Below are 20,945 nucleotides of genomic sequence, written 5' to 3' on the forward strand. Positions count from 1 at the left end.
AGCACTTAATGTGGATTTTAAAAGGTTGCACCCATAATGAATGTACTTTTAGTCAAGAGGCAGTATGAATAAAATTTGACAATTTGGTTCAGTTGTGAAACACAATCTTGATGTGAATCAAAAAAAAAAAAAAGTGGCACCGTAGTTGATACCTGAAAGTGACTGGTTGCAAGAACAGTGGTTTCAATATTTATCAGTTCGGACATCCTTAATATGTTACAGCATTCAGTGGATCTTCAGGAAACAAGACAAGTTTCAATCTTACTCAGAGTACATTATGTTTTTGGAGATTGTGCACATCGGAGTTCCTAGATCCTAAAATTATTGTGTTTATTTCATCAGGGGCATACCCAAAGTTGAAGCACATGAAAAGTCAAAAAGCTAAAAAAAAAAAAAATTAATAATTAATTGCTAAACCTTCTAATTAAATGTAAATATTCTTTTAATTTAATATATGCAGTATTTTAATATTTGCAAACAAATGCACAGGCTACCTAAAGTAGAGTAATGTGTTCACCCTGAGTCTTATCAATTGGGACAAGATTATATGGTGAACTGCTATAAAACTGAAATAACACCAGAAAGCATGTCAAAACACTGTGTAACACCGGAATGAAATTTATATCATGGAATAAGTAGCTTTTAACCAAATCTAAGTAAACGTAGTAATAAAAAGTAATTTTTTAATTTTTAAAATTCAAGGTAAGTTTTTATTTCCTGATAAAAAATTATACCAGAAAAATTAATTTAATTTATTTTGTCAGGATCACTTTTAAACCACAAATTCCTGCTTATTTATTTTTATTGTTCTGAATGAATCTGTTTTAGACCTATTTATATTTACAAATTATTTTAATGTAAAAATGCAGCAAGAAAATGTTACCACTATTCTGGTAAAGTAAGTATTACAAAACAGCGTTTATTAAAATGATAAGCAATAACACCGAAATCTTATGTTTTTAAAACATAATTAGAGTAAAGATAAAACCATAAAATATGGTCTCTACTTATCAGTATTTTGTTCTTTTGTAAAAAAAGTGAATTTTTCACTTTTGGGGAAATTTTCTTCCTGGGTTCAGGATTGGGTGTATTGCTGTTTCTTCGCCTACATACTGTAGTAGGCAGTGGTGCACCACTGCAGAATCATCTTGCCAACCAACCTCTGTAGCATTCGGTAAGGAAGAGCTCAGTGGATGTGAACACCCAGATTAAAAAAAAAGTATTTTAATTGTATTTGCAATTTGCAATTGTAGTTCTAATCGCATTAATTTCGCCATGCATATCCACAAGAAAAGTCAGAATCACAATAGTTCATTACCTCTATCTAAAATCAGTCTATCTGTTACTTTTTAATTCGTCAACGCTAAACATCTAGCCAAGAACATGACTACATTCATCCATCAGAATATTTTCCCAAATAAGTGCTGCCAACAATCCATGTTTTTTGCTCAAGAGATTTCTGTTGATGATGTTTGCTAATGTTGGCTCCTGTACATATTATACTAGCCTATCCTCGTAAAAATTCAGATTGAATTCTTGTTGAATTGATTGGACATGAGTTTTAACAACCACGATGTTTTTATGCAAAACATCTGAATGAACAAATACAAACTCCACAGGACTGTATTCTGGTGACGATTGACTGGCGCAATGGACATAATTCATCGGCCCGTCCGACAAAAATATGAGTTTTTGAAGGGAGGAACAGATGAAATTTTTTGGGTTCTCTGATTGGCTGGAGGTCATGTGACAGATGGACGGAGGCCACAGGCTATTGTAATTCCAGCCTGCACTGCACGGTTGCGATGCTGTAATGTACACATTTGAGTGCACCTTGTGGTGATAACTAGCACTATTTTACACCTTAAAATCCGAATTTTCCCAGGGGAGAACCCCCGGACCCCCCGCTTTAATACGGGGGGGGGGATGCTTCTTAACACCCCCCATTCACAAATCCTGGCTATGCCACTGACTGCTGAGGTGGCAAACCTGTCACTTCAACAGCCCAGGAATGAATGATGATTGCGAGATTGTTACTGAGCAGGGATTGAAATTGGTCATGGATGGAATGCAAACTGCATTAGTCTGGAAACTTAGGGAATTTACTTTAAATCTTGGCAAGGAAATATAAATTTGAAAGGAAATTGTATGCTTCATCTGCTATCAACCAAACTATGAAAGCATAGTCAGACACTATAAAATGACGTAGCAAGGTTCTGCATAAAATAAAGTTCAGAAAACCACAGCAGCTATGAGGATTGTGAAGGATTGATTTTCTGTACTTTTTCTTTCTTTTTGATAGGATTGAAAAAATAGGTTTTTTTTTTTTTTTTTAAATAGCAAAATTTGAACTTTATGTTTGTGGAATTTTATTACTGCCAGCAGCTGCCATGAGGAAAGGATCGGTTGCCATTTTTATTTTTCAAACCGAGGACTCCGAGCTCCATGTCATAAGAGTGTTTTTAAATATTTGTTATTTAAATTTTATTTATTTTTTTTTGTAAAATGAAAAATTTTTTTCATTAAAATTGGATGATAAATAAAGGTTTTCAAGATGGCGGTCGTAACGTAAATTTTAACGGTGACACAATTCAAAATCGCGGAATGTTTGGGAAAACAAAATGGCGACGATGACGTCCTCCAAAATGGCCGCCGTGATGTCACAATCCAAGATGGCAGTCGACACCTCAACACCACAGCCAGAAGCCAGTCCCAGTATGCCCTTTTATTTACTACTAAGAACCACAACATTAGCAGGTAGGCCTAATGGAACAGCAATGATTGCGAGGGCGTGAATGGCGACACCAACACGCGCATCACACGCCTCTTCGCTGGCGTGCTGTCTTTGCGCTGGTAACATGCCTCCCGAGACTTAATGAGTTGACACTATAGCTCCATGTTGGAATATTAAATACAATACCTTGTTCCAAGTATTTCATACCTAGAAACACTCTTGAAGATGCCAATTTGAGCCTTTTGGATTGACTGAATCATGAAACAAAACTACCTTAGGTAAGTGCAATAACTATTTAATAATTATTCGTAATTGGAAACTTTAAATGAAATAACTAAAATCTTGAACGGTTTTGTGATTTACTAAGAGAGTTGTTGTAAGCACGGATATTTCTTCTGCGTGGGCTCGGATGTAGTCGGGAATATCAACCAGATGAGAGACCTGGACAGGACAGTCGAGGATGCGCGGGAAGCAGTGACCAGTGAGCTTGTCGCTGTGCCGGGTCGGCAGCCGAGGACGTATCTTTCCAGATCGCAGCCGCTCGAGTGTCTTTAAGTGGAACATGTTTTTGTCGGCATCGCCTCGCTGAGTCTAGGTGCTTGTGCGCGCACTTCAATGGCCGGAATACCTCCCCCCCAAGACTTCCTTTTAGCTGCCCTCGTGTCGGAGAGGGGGAGGGGGGAAGCCCGAGTGCCTTTGTGCATCTCTCGCGCGCCTGGGCCCGGGGATTCTTCCGCGCGACGAGGCTGCTCGCTTCGACGCCTCTGCCGTCCGCTCGCGAGCGCCATTCAATGAGCTCCACGGCAAGCGAGAGAGTCCTTCCAAATAATTTACTGGCCTCCCTCTCCCCCTTCCCCCCTCCCCATGGCCCCGGACCACTCTCAATTTGTTGTCGGGGATATTGGACAGAAAATGGCCGCTAACACGGCAGCGCGACAATGAAACGGCCATTCGAAGAGAGGAAAATAAGGTTCGCCGCCTGCAAAGAGCTCCGCGCAGGGAGTCACGGTCACGATACACCTCCCCCCTCCCTCCCCTGCACGCCCACCCCCACCCAACCCCTCACGGCCAGTGGTGAGTCCCACAGCTCGTGGAGAACACCGCATAACCGACATCACTCCTGCACTGCGAGGTTTTTTTGTAAATACGTGTAAAATTATACAGATATTTGTAAATTTGTACTTTTACATGAAAATAAACTGTATCGCTACAAAATAATGCTCGCAGTAATACTGTGTTCGGTTTCTTTTCCCGGACGTTTATGCTTTGTGCTTGTCCCAGCACTTCCAACAGTTGAAGTTATTATTTATGAACCGTTCCCTGGATAGCTTTCCAGTATCAACTGCGCGCATTAATAAGCACAATAATAGAAAATAGAACTCAACTATTGAATATTCGATTGTATTTGCCAGGGTTGAAAAAAATTCAGTTTGAATCAGTGGCGTAGCCAGGATTTGTGTATGGGGGGTGTTAAGAAGTTTGCCCCCCCCCCCCCCCCCCCAACGTATAAAATTGGGGTGGCCGGGGGTCGTCGTCCCCCCCCCCCCCCCCCGGAAAAATTTGGATTTTAAGGTGTAAAATAGTGCTATTTTAGCAGTTTCGGTTCTTAAATTTAAATATTGTAATGGTAAAATTTTTATTAATTTTAATATGATATTTGTTTGAGTGATGAATAAGAAATTAATTAAAGATTTGGTGCTAGGGGGGGGGGGGGGTTAACCCCTAACCCCCCCCCCCCCCTGGCTACGCCCCTGGTTTGAATGAAGCACAAACCACAATAATAATATTTATGTGCCAATTTGCGTAAGAAATACTCAGTATAATCTCGAGAAAAAAAACCGTATATCATGTATGAAAAATTGTATAATATCTTTCTCGTAGGATTGCAAATATTTCTTGGCAACTGTTTTCCTGCGTATGAGCCGAGGACCAGTGAGTGAGGCGCGGCATGTAGGTACAGTCTGTGCGAGTGCTGGCTCTCTGGGGGAACTACTGGGGCCGTGAGCTGGCGGGGACTGCACACCCGGAGGACCTGTCCCTCAGCATCCCAGCGACTCCACGCGCGGTGCTGCTAGTCGTGCAGTCCACGGCCGAGTGGATCTGCGCCATGCGCCAGATGTGTTCCGACCTTGCGGCCGGCATATTCTCAACGTTCCCCTCCCAGTATGCGCCCTTGAAGGGCAGTGTGGGAGTAACTTCCAGTTCTATTTTAAACATTCCAGAGCTTTTACAATACAGAACTGTGAGGGATCGCTCCCTGGTGTTAATCGGGAGGGTGTTAGACCAGCGGCTGGGGCCACCAACCCAGCATAGTCGCCGCCTCAGCCCCTGTACCGTACTCAGCTGACCAGACAGTTGGCTGTTGCTGGCGCCTGCATCGCGCCGGGACCCGGTAAACCCGTGGTCGGGTGGAGGCCTAGCTGTCCGGGCTAGCACCGGAGCTGTGTCGTCGCTCGCCAGTCAGGACCCGTCAGACTGTGTGGGGGTTGACCGCCAGGCAGTCTCTTCCCGCCTGTAGATTACCATCGCAGCCAGACGACCGCGACTTGGGGACTTGTTGCCCCGGGGACAGATGGCGACCCGCGCCTTTGTGCCGGAGTCGAGGAGGCATCGCGGCTCCTGCGCGGGTCATCAGAGCTGCTAAGTGACTACAAATGGTCCCCGGAGGCACGTCGCTCGCCCATAATTCTCTCCGACGAGGGTCGCCCCCCCCCCCCCCCCCCGCGCCACCAGTTCTGGCGGGTTTTTTGGGGAACCTGTGGAGACCGGAACATTTCGCGGATTCATTTCGCGATAGGCTAAAAATTCAAATTCATATACCTTTAAACTTTTGCTATTGGCTCACTGTTCGTTCTTCAAATGATACATGCAATGGGAATTTTTGATTTAATACAATTTCTTGGACATACGTCAGTAGTATAGGAATGTATTTCCTGCGCCAGGGTCCTGGGTGTGGATTGAAGATTGTTTACATTGTGACGTCACGGCGGCCATCTTGGAGGAGTGTAATGGGACACCGCGTAACGGGACATAACGTAACGGGACAAGCAGATCATGGCGGCCATCTTGGATCAGCCATTTTGGATGACGTCATTGTGTTCTCGAACATTCCGGCGATGTGTTTTCCGCCATATTGGATGATAACGTCACCGTTGCAATTTTCGTTACGGTCGCCATCTTTAACTTTTTTATTTATTATCCGATTTTAATGAAATTTTTTTTAAAAAATTATAAAAAATTAAATAATAAAATTTAATAAAGTTTTTTATAAAAAAAAAACATTTACGACACGGAGTTCGGAGTCCTCGGTTCGAACCCGGTGACGGCAAAAAAAAAAAAATGATGACCGATCCTTCCCCCGCGGTGGATGCTGTCATACTGACTCCCACAACTTTTTTTCAAAGCATATATATCGTCAGCTGGTATGACGTCATGTCCGCCATCTTGTCTTCGTCCGTTGTAGATCACCATCTTGTTTTCGTCGGCTAGAGTGTGCTGATACCATGTTAGTATAATTATCTGGTCACCACACTTTGACCTTGAACTTTGAACTTGACCTTGAACTTTGACCTTGACCTTGAACTTTGACCTTGACCTTGAAATTTGACCTTGACCTTGAAATTTTCCCTTTACCTTGAAATTTGACCTTGACCTTGAAATTTGACTTTGTCCTTGCCGACCATCATGGAACCGACATTTTATGTTCAGTACATGCTACCAGGAGCTACCACCTGCTGGAGTACACCATCTTGTGTGTGTACTCGTATTATAGAGTACATTTCCATCTGGATGATTTTATTCTAACCCGCTACAGTGCAGTAATCATTTATTACCGAGGAGCCCCCCGCCATCTTGAAATTCGGCCGCCATCTTGAAATTATGTAATAATGTAGCTAGAAAAGCGGGGAAAATTCAAAATTCATCAAAAAAATCACCCATTAACTTACATATCGATTCGATCCGCTCCAGTCCTTGGTTCGATACTATATCGATGCAATAATGTTTAATTTTATGGAAAAAAAAATAATTTCAAGAAACCACGTTCAACATTCTTAGAGACTTTAAATCCTCTACTACCATCATCCTATCAGACATCAAGACCACCATATTGGAAATTCGTAATTGTAATGCTAGAGATTCGGGAAAAAGTTCAAAATACATTAAATAAATTTGTACTCTATATACTGATTGATTAGATCGACTAAGGTCCTTGGTTCGATCCCTGACCGATACAAAACAATTTTAATTTAAAAAAAGTACCAGAAAAGTGTAAGGTTCGAGAAATAAAACACCACAAATTCTTTTACAAACATAATATTTATTACACAATTTCTATCCTACTACAGAATCACTTGCGAAAGCCAGCAATCTTATAAACATTTAGCCCTGCATAGACGTGCAACGACTACTTCTTAGCTCCAACAGCTCCAAATGCTCCAAATGGCTCAAACAGCTCCAAATGGCTCCAACAGCTCCAAATGGCTCCAAATGCTCCAAACGGCCTCCAAATGCTTGACAGCTCCAAATGTCTCCAGCAGATCCAAATGCACCAAATGGCTCCAAAAGCTCCAAATGCTTAACACAGCTCCATATGCTTCAAAAGGCTCCAAATGGCTCCAACAGCTCCAAATGCTACAAAAGGCTCCAAATGCTCCAACAGCTCCAAATGCTACAAAAGGCTCCAAATGCTGCAACAGCCTCCAAATGCTCCAAAAGGCTCCAAATGCTTCAAAGGCTCAAAATGCTCCAACAGCTCCAAATGCTTCAAAAGGCTCCAAATGCTCCAAAAGGCTCCAAATGCTCCAACAGCCTCCAAATGCTTCAAAAGGCTCCAATTGCTCCAACAGCTCCATCTTCAATTGGTTCCAACTGATTCCAATTACTTTTCTTATCGAACTTGGCATGATTACAAGCATGTCTTTATTAGTATACATTTTGACTGGCAGTGGTAACGTATTTTGCACCTTTGAGTTATAAGTTTTATTTAGAAATCAGATTTCGATAAATAGTAGATACCATTAGGAAAGGAATAATATATTTATTTATCTTCAAGTTTATACACATACATTTAATTTAAGCCGTTATTGTATGTAGCTAGCTTCCCTCAGTTCTTTGAGTATGAAGGATATTGCTTTAATGTTCAAATAGTTTCCTGCACAAAGCGATCCATGTAGTAGTCGTAGCCTGTCAACCAATATGTTAGGATCTTCCCATGAGGTATAATCAATCTCTTCTGCTGCGTTCATCATCCTTGCATATTTATAATAAATATTATTATCTCTGGTGTCTATCGTTTTAACACCAACCACAAGATCACTTTCGTCATCGTGCCTGTGATTATCACAAGCTTGATCAGGATAATTTATTTTATTACGACGTTTCCATCGTTTTGGTCTCAAACCACCATCACAGTCTTCGCTCTTGCCTGCTTTAGGTGCTCCAGTACAGTACTCAATCATGTCAGCCTCAGATGTGTCACCACAATCTTCAATCATGCCAGCTTCAGATGATTCATCAAAGTCTTCGACCTTGTAAGCTTCAGGTGGTTCTCCATCTTTCACAATTTCATGGAGACGACTAGATATTGGAGTAAATATATTTTCATTTCTAATGTGGTTACAACTTTCTTCGTTGGTTTTAAATTTTAAATTATTATCTTGATCTAGATCAGTAATTTTAGCATTAGCTTTTTCGCCTTCGTTCCTCTTCCGCGATGTTGTAGCCCAGTCTTCGTTATCTTTATTCATCTTAATGGTACAGGTCTTGTAATGTCTATCCAAGTAATATCTTCTACCAAAGGATTTCTGACACTGACTGCAATGAAATGGTTTTTGACAAGGACCCAAATTACACTCGCTTCTCTCATGTCGTTTTGCATTCTTTCTCAAGGTAAACACCTTGCTACAGTATCTACAGTGATGACGTTTTGATACAGCAACTAATCCCGAATCAGGATTCATATTAGTTACTGAGACTAATGCCAGACGCAAACTAAGTGTTTTAAATTATTTTTTTCCTAACCTAACTAAAACTAAGTGTATTTTGTTTGGGAGGGGTCTGGGTTAGGGAAGACTCTAGGTGCGTCCCAGGCCGAAGCCTTTACGCCTAATCATGCTGGGTTTAAGCCATGCAGAAAGGGAGGCATGCATCGTGTGCTTTGCTCGGGGATTGGCCAGCCATGGCAGCAATTGGCGCCATGACTAACTCCCCTATCTTAATTCTAGACTAATTACTAGATAAGTTGGGCCCAGGTAAAACCTCCATAGACAGAGGGAAAACCCTGGGCACTTTCATGCGGGATGCAAAAATATCATGCATTATTAGCAGGCAGGTTGAGTACAGGAAAAGAAGGATGGTCCTGGAAGAAGAGTTGGGCAGGTAGAAAATTCTACTAAGCAATTTGGGAGCTTGGACCTTTTGTCCGCATTTGTTTTGGTGGGCACTGGTCTTTAGGGGCAACATGTTGTTGTTCCCACCAAGCTGCCAGTCAGCTCGATAGAGTACAAATTTATTTAATGTATTTTGAACTTTTCCCGAATCTCTAGCATTACAATTACGAATTTCCAATATGGTGGTCTTGATGTCTGATAGGATGATGGTAGTAGAGGATTTAAAGTCTCTTTAAGAATGTTGAACGTGGTTTCTTGAAATGATTATTTTTTTCATAAAATTAAACATTATTGCATCGATATAGTATCGAACCAAGGACTGGAGCGGATCGAATCGATATGTTAGTTAATGGGTGATTTGTTTGATAAATTTTGGATTTTTTCCCGCTTTTCTAGCTACATTATTACATGATTTCAAGATGGCGGCCGAATTTCAATATGGCGGGGGGCTCCTCGGTAATAAATGATTACTGCACTGTAGCGGGTTAGAATAAAATCATCCAGATGGAAATGTACTCTATAATACGAGTACACACACAAGATGGTGTACTCCAGCAGGTGGTAGCTCCTGGTAGCATGTACTGAACATAAAATGTCGGTTCCATGATGGTCGGCAAGGACAAAGTCAAATTTCAAGGTCAAGGTAAATTTCAAGGTCAAGGTCAAATTTCAAGGTCAAGGTCAAATTTCAAGGTAAAGGTCAAATTTCAAGGTCAAAGTCAAAGTTCAAGGTCAAGGTTCAAGGTCAAGGTCAAAGTTCAAGGTCAAAGGTGTGGTGACCAGATAATTATACTAACATGGTATCAGCACACTCTAGCCGACGAAAACAAGATGGTGATCTACAACGGACGAAGACAAGATGGCGGACATGACGTCATACCAGCTGACGATATATATGCTTTGAAAAAAAGTTGTGGGAGTCAGTATGTCAGCATCCACCGCGGGGGAAGGATCGGTCATCATTTTTATTTTTTTTTTGCCGTCACCGGGTTCGAACCGAGGACTCCAAACTCCGTGTCGTAAATGTTTGTTTTTTATAAAAACTTTATTAAATTTTATTATTTAATTTTTTTATAATTTAAAAAAAAAGTCAAATCGATGGTTGTTCCACTCGAGTGGAAGAGTGATAGATGCGGCGCAAGCGTACAATGAGCGTAACGGGACATAGCGTAAAGGGACAATGTGCGTAACGGGATAATGAGTCATTCTTTTTCGTGCGTGCAGCCGGCGTTCATCGATTTATTAGACGTTGTCACGTCAAAAACCACGTGATTTATCAACTGCTCTAGATATCCGACTGGTGGTTGTTTACGAAAAGCATTAAGAACACGCTGAGAATAGTTATGTTTCAGAATTTTGTGTTTGAACCGTATTTCCAGAAGAGTGGAAATGGCTAAACCACGTGTATTCAGAATATATTTTACGCATGAAACATCCTTTACAGATACTTGGACGGCTCAACGAACTTACATTACACCTTTCTCTTCATTCATTCTCCATATAACGTAGTGTTTACGACTCGAATTCATAATTTGTCCTATGCACGACGAGAGGACTGCGCGCCAGTCCACAACCTTGCTCTTAGAGGCGATACCACGCTAGAAAAACCATCTAGCATCGCATTTATGTATCCATCTTGCTTCACTGATACAAATACACACCTGACTATAGGCAGATCTTCAAAAAAACAACGCGATTTGAAAACTACTCAAGATATCCGACTGGGGTCTTCTTACGAAAAGCATTTAAAAGTTCGCTGAGGGCCGAAAAGTACTTTTGATTTCGGATTAAGTTTTTAAACTGTATTTTTATATGAGTTAAAATGGCTAAAACACACGTTCTCAGAGTAATTTTTAGGAGTAAAACAACTGGTACAGATTCTTGAAAGCACTTAAGGGACTTGCATTACACCTTTATCTTAATTTCTCCTTAATATAATGTTACGGTCACCGCTCAGATCTCGCAGTTATCCTGTTATTACGAGAAGACTGCGCGCCAGTCCAGAGGAGACACCGCGCTAGAAGCACCAGCGAGCGTCGCGCTTATCATCCCGCCTCACCGACACAAATACACCCCTGACGAGGCGGGTGCCTTAACGTGCCGGATGTTCGTTTTCATCTCAGCGTACACAACGTTTTAACGTATCGATACAAAAAATAGTAAAGTTTTCGCATGACCTTGTGTGTTCCGTGAGAATTAGAACGCGGCATACGAAAGGAGCGATTACCTTCTTAATTCCGCGTGGCCGGACATAGACCATCCAACAAAAAATATTTTGACGTGATAACGTCTTGTAAATCGATGAACGCCGGCTGCACGCACGAAAAATTGTCACGTTCCGCCTGAACCGAGTGTGCAAGAAACGGCCAACCACCGTGCGAGAAAATCTTCTATAATATCAAACAGGTTAAGGTGGGCTTTTTAACTAATTGTTCATGGTTATATTTAAACAAATTATTTAAATTATATTTGCAAAAAACTGTAAATAATATTTGAAAATTAAAAAGTATGCAATTTTTCATCAATGTTTTCTTATGACGTTATCACGTAAAATTATCGTCCGTAAACCGACTTTACAGACAACCCCCTTTTTTTTGCATTGTGGTTTAGCGAACTGATACTGATTAATTCAGCACAACGGAAGTGGCTAAGTTGAATCCAAGAGAAAAACCTCCAGATGATAAACTGTATATCGGTGACTGAGCAGTTAAAATAAATTTGTAGTGTTATTAAAAAAGAGATTCTGATCACTATCAAAGAACACCGTAGGATAAAGTAAAACATAAGGCAAACCTTACACAATAATTCAAATTGTAATAATTTAAATAATGGATTTCAAAAATTCAAACACACAAAAATTAGGAAATCACGCTTAAAATATTCAGCAGCTGCATGAAATAAAACATAAAGTATAGAAATATATAATTTAAAAAGTAAAAAAAAATCCCATTGTTTAAGAATACTTTGGTATACAACATAAAAACACTAAAATAATGCAAACATTATACTAAGCAAATATAACCATTTAAACCAAGAACTTGAAACACACTCACACATATTCAAGAGTTTTAAGTCGAAGTAGAAACTCGGCTTCGAGCATGGTAATTAAGCAATGGGCAAATATAATTTAAGTTTTAAAAAACAAAACTTGCTGACCTTGGCCTCTGCAGTAAAACTTGTTGGACAAACCAGATATCTAATAGATCACACGTAGAAGGTACTTATACCAAAACATTCTACAGAACAGGGTAGATAAAACGGTTCCTCTAATACTGACAGTCCCCGACCAGTCTACGAGAGCACACATGTTAGATGACAGCCTCGCCACTGAACCAACCTCGTCACATGACTTGCTCATCTCCAGGTGAGATCAGTCAACTCTTCTGATAGATTACATTTAGAATTTCTCTTTCTGACCTCTTCCTAGGCAGCACTCCATGTTAGATGAGCCGTCTCATCTAGTGAATAAGTCACGCCGTACCTCTTACTCATGTTAAAATCTTCTGCACAGCAGGATAAATACGAGAATTCATCTAATACATAGTGAAGACGATCGGGTCATTAAAATATTTAATGTTATCATGGTTCATTGTTCTTAGGGGCGTATATAAACTCATATGTTTAGAAGCATGTAATTATTTTTTGCGAAAACCAAATTCCAAACATTTATTAGACTGCAATAAGGTATGCCCGCGCCAGTGGTTGCTTCCTTGTGATTGGCTGCCGTCTGCGAGAGAAGCCGCTGCCTTTCTTTGGTCAGGCCCTGAAGGACTCGTTTGTTTCCGTGCACAATTGCTGTGATTCCTGAGCTGACGGTAGACGGTTATCAGTCACGAAAAACAGACGTTGCTATAGTGTTTAAATACACAAATAGTTTGGAAATGGTTTTACCACGGAAAACACATGCCCGCTGCCTATGGTCAAACGAGAACGCAGTACAACTGTATAATGGTAAGCATTCCAATCCTTTATTTAATAATGCATGCCCCGACGAGTTTTGCGGTGTGTAATTGTTGAGTGTTATCAGATGGGAAGCTTTGGTATCAAGTATGTCATACTTGGCTATGTGCAGTTTATAGCGCTAAGGTTTTATCGCGGATTCATTTCACTTCATATTAGACTCAATTTACTTGTACACAATCAATTTTTTGTTTAATGCTGTTTGATCGATAACAAGGCAACATCCTTTCGTGGGTCACACGTGACTGGGAGACTTCTCGTTTACGACTGGCTCATAAAGACGGCCAGACCGAGTCTAGGGCACTGCGGGCCAATCATGAGCGTGAAATAGAGCCACACGCGCTTCTAGTACCTATACTTTGCTACACGATGGATCCGCGAAATTATCGAAGCATTTGATAACCGATTGGAAGGAGCAGGACTTTCAACAAAAGGACATGATAACTAACCTGAACTTGTTCAAGATAATGCTACCTGAAGATGGGGGGACTGGCCTTGAAAATTAATGTTTTAATAGTCGTGCCATCTGAATTATTTTTTCACAAGCAAATAAAAAAGTTGATTAGAGACCGGAAAAAGTAACGGTTTCATTTCGCGATTGGCTAAAATTAAGATATTACTACCCTTTACCTGCTTCTGCAATAGACCCACAGTTCATGCGGACTCGGAGCATGTGAAAGAACCGTAACAAAATAAGTTACAAATCACGGGCAACACAGTTAAGACTTAAGGATCCCAGGCTTTCGAGGCCATTGTATGACTTGCTTGGCTTCTGGCTTGTAGCCGTATCGCAGGCGAAGATTTTACCGACGGACGTTTCGGTCGAACTTGCAGTCTTCATCGTCAGTGTAGCAGTTGCCTACTGAGAATCTTGGAAATTCTTCTGCTTTTAAATAGCAAACAGAAAACACTCCCATATCATTGGATAGTATTTAAAGGCAGGAGAATTTCCAAGAACCTCAGAAGGTTACTGCTACCCTGATGATGGCAACTCCAACATCGACCGAAACATCAGTGAAATCTTCGACTTCGACGCGGTTACATCCTAGAATCCAAGCAATTTCAGCTAAGAAATCTTTCAACAAAGCAAACAATCAACAGGGTACATTTTTAGAGTCTGTTCTAGAGGCCACTGAATAAACGAGTTTTTCCAATCACCAGAAATACTTAAGGAATAAATTTCACAAAGGAAAAAAAAAACTGTCTGCAATACCAAGGGAAAAAATTATGATACTACGTTTAAGTGGAACTGCCAATCGTATATTGGAATGTGTGAGAATATATTTTAAGTTATGGAGAAAGAGGTTGCGTATTTTTTACTAAATTCGTTGCTCCAAATAGTAGAAATTCCAAAAAATTCCACCTGCTGATGAGTGTTTAGGAGCTTATCCGGGGACGAGGGAAACTGGACCTTCGGGACCGCAAACAAATTACTGCCTCCTTGCGCCCCACTCGCGGCCTTGGCCCAGCAGTCCGCCGCGAGATCGGGCAGTGATACCAACATTTGCGCATCCCGGCGAGCCACGGATGAAAATATCCTCCCGGCGAAGAGTGCGCGCCGCGGGGCACCGACAATAACAAGGGCAGCGGCCCGGGAGCGAGGATAAGGTGGTGCGAGGTCGGAGCGGGCTGTCAGGGCGGAGCTGCACGCTTCAGCGGGTCCATGGAGACCCGAGCGGCCGCGGACAATGGCGGGTCTGTCTGCTAGTGGGGCAGGGGACAGGTGGTCCCCCCAGGGCCAGGTGCTGAGGGGGCGGCCCTTACCCCCTCCACGGCGCTGCGTCATCGTCTGGCATTCCTTCACTCGAGTCACCCCTCTCTTCGTATGTGCACACACATTTCACATTCGCCGCATTCATTAAGTCACAGTTAGAATATAAAAAACATTACCGCTCTCGCACTGTGTTCATGATTGTACCGCAGTTATCAGGACACGGCTATATATCTACTACCGTGAGCCTAGGATGCCCAGCTGGGAGATAAGTAAGCGAATCAGGTAGTGCCAATAACAAAGCTAAACGTGTTCTCGCTGAAATCAACCAATGGAAAAGCACACATGGGTTGAGTACACACAAGACTTTGAATTCTACCCTGAGGCCGCGAGTTGCTGGGGCTGTGGTCACTCGACACGCTAAAAACAACTATAAGTACAGACCGGGAAACTACACGGATTAATTTCGCGATAGGTTAAACTATAAATGCTTTTACCTTTGCACTGATTCTGCTATTGGCCCACAGTTTATCTGGAGCACTCCCTGCCGATGAGAAACCATTAACGAAAGAAGCATCGAATCACAGGCAACCACGTTGAGAAATCTTACAAGTCAGTAGCCAAGTTCTAATTTTCCAGAGTAAGCAGAAGTTTGTGGAATCTAGCCTGGATATCATTGAAACCGCTAATTTTTCCAATTCCTAGTGATAGCTTAAATTCAAACTTTGCGTTGCTTCTACTATTGGCTAACGATTACCAGGAATGTGAGCCAACGAGAGACCCTCAACCAGGCACCTCTCATGTCAGCAGCCAATAAGCAGAGGACATTTGTCCAAGTGAACACAGGACTGTAGAGTCTATCCTAGAGGTCATTGAAACCGCCACTTTTTCCACTCTCTTACTATAAGAAATTGGCTATGGATTGGAAAATTCCGCAGATAAAGTGACTTCTAGAATAGAATGCTCTGTCCCCTGCGTCATCAGGTAAAAATCACCTGTTCATTGGCAGCTGACGTCTGAGACTTTTGACCTGGGTCGCCCGTGACTCAGTACAATAATTTTATTTATTTTTTATAAAATTTATTGGAAGCGCTGTGATTCTAACCATGAAAGCTCGGACCCCTGGGTTGGAATACATACTCCTGTGACCGCACGGACATCAAGTCTTTTACCAGGTTGAGAATTAAGGTACGTATATAAAAATAGCAAACATTCGGAATTGTAATTTTTTTTAAATTTGAAAGAATAAAGCATCACCTGTTAGAGATCGAACCGTCATTTTTTTTCTTCAATACATGCTGCCAGAAGCGCTAGTTAACACACATCGCTTTCTAGAGGGCATCGCCATCATCTTGTTTTCAATCATTTATACCAGGAATGTTAGCGTACATAATATCCGTCAGAATGCGTTGCCAGCGTATTAGTTTAATTATTGTCCGCTGATTTGCAGGAATAATTCATTACTGTGATGTCCACCATCTTTTCATTTGGACGCCATCTTATAAATCTGTATTTTTTTAGCCATAAATTAGGAAAACATTCTAATATTCTTCGAAAAAATTACTCATTAATATAATGTCTGAATCGATCGATATCCGTCCTTTGTTCGATACTTGATTGATGAAAAAAAGGCAATTTTTGTTAAAATAAACTCTCATTCAATAAATCATGGTCAAAATTCTAAAAGAAGCTTAAATTCCTTTACTGCCAGCATCTAGTAAGCAGTTATGACGGCCATCTTGAAAATATGTAATAATAAACTTATAAATTAGTAACAAATTCCAAAAATTATCAAAAAAACACTCATTAATTTATTAATGTATTCGATCGATATCCTTTCTCGGTTCGATCCTTGGTCAAAGCAAGAAAAAATAAATTTAAAATACCACAAAGTCACAGATTAAAACTCAATTTTCATCTGGCATTAGTCGCAGAAGCTAACATGTATCCTGATTCGTTGTCTGTACTTGTATCAAAAAGACGTCGCTGTAGATACTGCGGCAAGGAGTTTATCTTGAGAAAAAATTTCTAAACGTCGTGAGAGAGGCATGTGTGTTTTGAGTCCTTACCAAAGTAAATGTATTTGGTTCGTATGGGGGCACCGGTGGGTGGTGGGGGATCGGGGATCCGCGGCAGTCACCTTAAGGCTTCGCTTCATCAGCCATGTTGGATTACGTCACTTCCGCCGGCCATACACGCACGAAAAAGTGTCCCGTTACGTTCATCAGCCATCTACGCACGAAAAAATGTCCCGTTACGTAACGAACGAACGGAGGAGGACGGACAGACCAGTTCGCCAGGACGTCTCGCTATGAAAAGTATTAGGCGGTAATAAACAGCCAGGAGGTAACGAATATAAGCCTACTTCTACACGTGTTATGAACGCCGGATACATACGGCCAGGCAACCGTGTGTTTTGGCGCGCTCTACTTCCACGACGCGCAACGGCACCGGCAAGTTTTTATTACTACCTCCTCTCAAGTTCTGATCTCCTAATACTTCACAGCAGAGAAGCGCTGTTGGTCGGAGCCCGTAGGTACTTCCTTCGCACGCCTAACCTAACCTAACCTAACATAAACTACCCTCACCTAACCTAATCCATATGCTAATCTATGCTAACCTAACCTAACCTAAACTAAACTAAACTAAACTAAACTAACCACACCTAACCTAATCCATATGCTAATCTATGCTAACCTAACCTAACCTAACCTAACCTAATCCATATGCTAATCTATGCAAACCTAACCTAACCTAACCTAAACTAAACTAAACTAACCTCAACCTAATCCATATGCTAATCTATGCTAACCTTACCTAAACTAAACTAAACTAAACTAAACTAAACTAAACTAAACTAAACTAAACTAAACCAAACCAAACCAAACCAAACCAAACCAAACCAAACCAAACCAAACCAAACCAAACCAAACCAAACCAAACCTAACCTAACCTAACCTAACCTAACCTAACCTAACCTAACCTAACCTAACCTAACCTAACCTAACCTAACCTAACCTAACCTAACCTAACCTAACCTAACCTAACCTAAACTAAACTAAACTAAACTAAACTAAACTAAACTAAACTAAACTAAACTAAACTAAACTAAACTAAACTAACCTAACCTAATCCATATGCTAATCTATGCTAACCTAACCTAACCTAACCTAACCTAACCTAAACTAAACTAAACCTAACCTAACCTAACCTAACCTAACCTACCCTACCCAAACCTAACCTAACCTAACCTAATCCATATGCTAATCTATGCTAACCTAACCTAACCTAACCTAATCCATATGCTAATCTATGCTAACCTAACCTAATCCATGCCAATCTATGCTAATCCATGTCAATCTATGCCAATCCGTATGCCAATCTATGCTTATTCGTATACCAATCTATGCTAACCTGTATGCCAATCTATGCTAATCCGTATGCCAATCTATGCTAATCCATATGTTAATCCATGCTAATCCATTTGCCATTTTGTATTTCTAGTAATTTCCACCAACTTCGAATCGTGACGTCACCGTTGCAATTTTCGTTACGGTCGCCATCTTGAAAATCCGCAATTTTTTATGTTAGAAATTCGGGAAAATTTTTAAAAATCATTAAAAAAATTAAATAATCGAATTAAATAAAAATCTTAAAAACCACTGTTGCAGTTATTGTTACGGTCGACATCTTGGATTATATAAATGTTGCATATTTCGTTACACCCGCCATCTTGGTTGAGTACCATATCATTCTTACACTTTTCGTTAAGACCGCCATATTGGGTCCTATTAATGTTACAATTATCGTTATGGTCGCCATCTTTAAATTTAGACGCCATCTTGAAAATCTTTATTTATTATCCGATTTTAATGAAAAAAAAGTTCAAAATTCATCAAAAAATTAACTTAATAGAATTCTGTTTATATCGATTCCCGTCCTTGATTCGAAACCGGCGAGGGCAAAAAATATAAAATCAACAGATCCTTCCTCCACAGAAGCCACCTTCAGACTGACCTACCTCCACCAATAACAAGGTATTTACCATCAGCTGGTATGACGTCACCACACCTTTGACCTTGACCTTGACCTTTGACCTTAACCTTGAAATTTGACCTTGACCTTGAAATTTGACCTTGACCTTGAAATTTAACCTTAACCTTGAAATTTGACCTCGACATTGATCTTTGTATTTAACCTTGATGTCCATCACGGATCCGTCATTTTATGTTCAGTACATGCTAGTGGTCATTGCCACCATCATGTTTTCGTCTGCTGGAGGTCACCATATTGTGTGTACTTATCTTACCATCATGCAAATTCTATTCTAACATGCTACAGTGCAGTAATAATTTATTATTGCTGAGGTGCCCACCATCTTGAAATTTGACCGCCATGTTGAAATCATGTAATTATTTAGTTAGAAATGCGGGAAAAATTCAAATAGTCTCCGAAAAAATCAATTATTAATTTACAAATTGAATCGATGGATCCATGTCCACGGTTCGATTCTTGACCAGTGACAGTTGTAACTAATTATTAAATAAAATTTAAATTCTTTTTTCCGTTACCTTTCGCGGAGTTTATTAATCATAAGTCAATATACCTAACCAAAGAATTAATACAGTGACGATAAGCCTATCATGAAAGTCTAATTTTTGAATAATCTGAATAACCTATAAGCCGTTCATGTACAAAACCGCACATAAAGAACAATTGTCTTCAGTCCATGAGACCGAGTCATGTCATTATCAGACGTATAGGCTAGTCATTTCAGGACCACATGACCTTCGTCGTTAGCTAATTATATTCAATTAATCCATCGTGACATTTTTATACATTCTAAAGGAGCAAGTAACCTTGAAAAATATTTTAGTAACACCAAGAGGTGATAAACTAGTAAATATTCAATCACTACATTTTGTACTACGCGCAATCAACAAAAAGGAAGCACCATCAACGAAAAGACAGCACCACCAACGAAAAGGCAGCTCCGCCAACGAAAAGGCAGCACATTTGGAAGCAACGACAACGAAAAGACAGCAGCGACAACGAAAAGACAGAACATTTGGAAGCACCGACAACGAAAAGGCACCACATTTTGGAAGCACCGACCACGAAAAGTCAGCACCGCCAACGAAAAGGCAGCTCATTTGGAAGCACCGCTTTCGAAAAGACAGCACATTTGGAAGCACCGTCAACGAAAAGGCACGGACCGCAAGACCGGGCCATGAACAATGTCAGTCATATAGTCCATGAACACAGTACACACAGAAAAACGGAATATACACACAGTACACACAGGAAAACGGAATGAACACACAGGAAAACGGAATATACACACAGTACACACAGGAAAACGGAATGAACACACAGTACACACAGGAAAACGGAATGTACACACAGTAAACACAATAAAACGGAACGTACACACAGTACACACAGGAAACGGTACGTACACACAGTACACACAAGAAACGGAACGTACACACAGTACACACAGGAAACGGAACGTATACACACAGTACACACAGGAAACGGAACGTACACACAGTACACACAGGAAACGGAACGTACACACAGTACACACAGGAAACGGAACGTATACACACAGTACACAAAGGAAACGGAACGTACACACAGTACACACAGGAAACTAAACGTACACACAGTACACACAGGAAACGGAACGTATACACACAGTACACACAGAAAACGGAACGTACACACAGTACACACAGGAAACGGAACGTACACACAGTACACACAGGAAACTAAACGTACACACAGTACACACAGGAAACGAAACGTATACACAGTACACACAGGAAACGGAACGTACACACAGTACACACAGGAAACGAAACGTATACACAGTACACACAGGAAAAGGAACGTACACACAGTACACACAGGAAACGGAACGTACACACAGTACACACAGGAAACGAAACGTATACACAGTACACACAGGAAAAGGAACGTACACACAGTACACACAGGAAACAGAACGTACACACAGTACACACAGGAAACGAAACGTACACACAGTACACACTGGAAACGTATACACACAGTACACACAGGAAACGGAATGATCACACATACAGTAGCGGAAACACACAGGCTTAGTTGGAAATCAGAATACAAG

Source organism: Bacillus rossius, chromosome 11 (assembly GCF_032445375.1).
Source record: "Bacillus rossius redtenbacheri isolate Brsri chromosome 11, Brsri_v3, whole genome shotgun sequence".
NCBI classification, from domain to species: Eukaryota; Metazoa; Arthropoda; class Insecta; order Phasmatodea; family Bacillidae; genus Bacillus; species Bacillus rossius.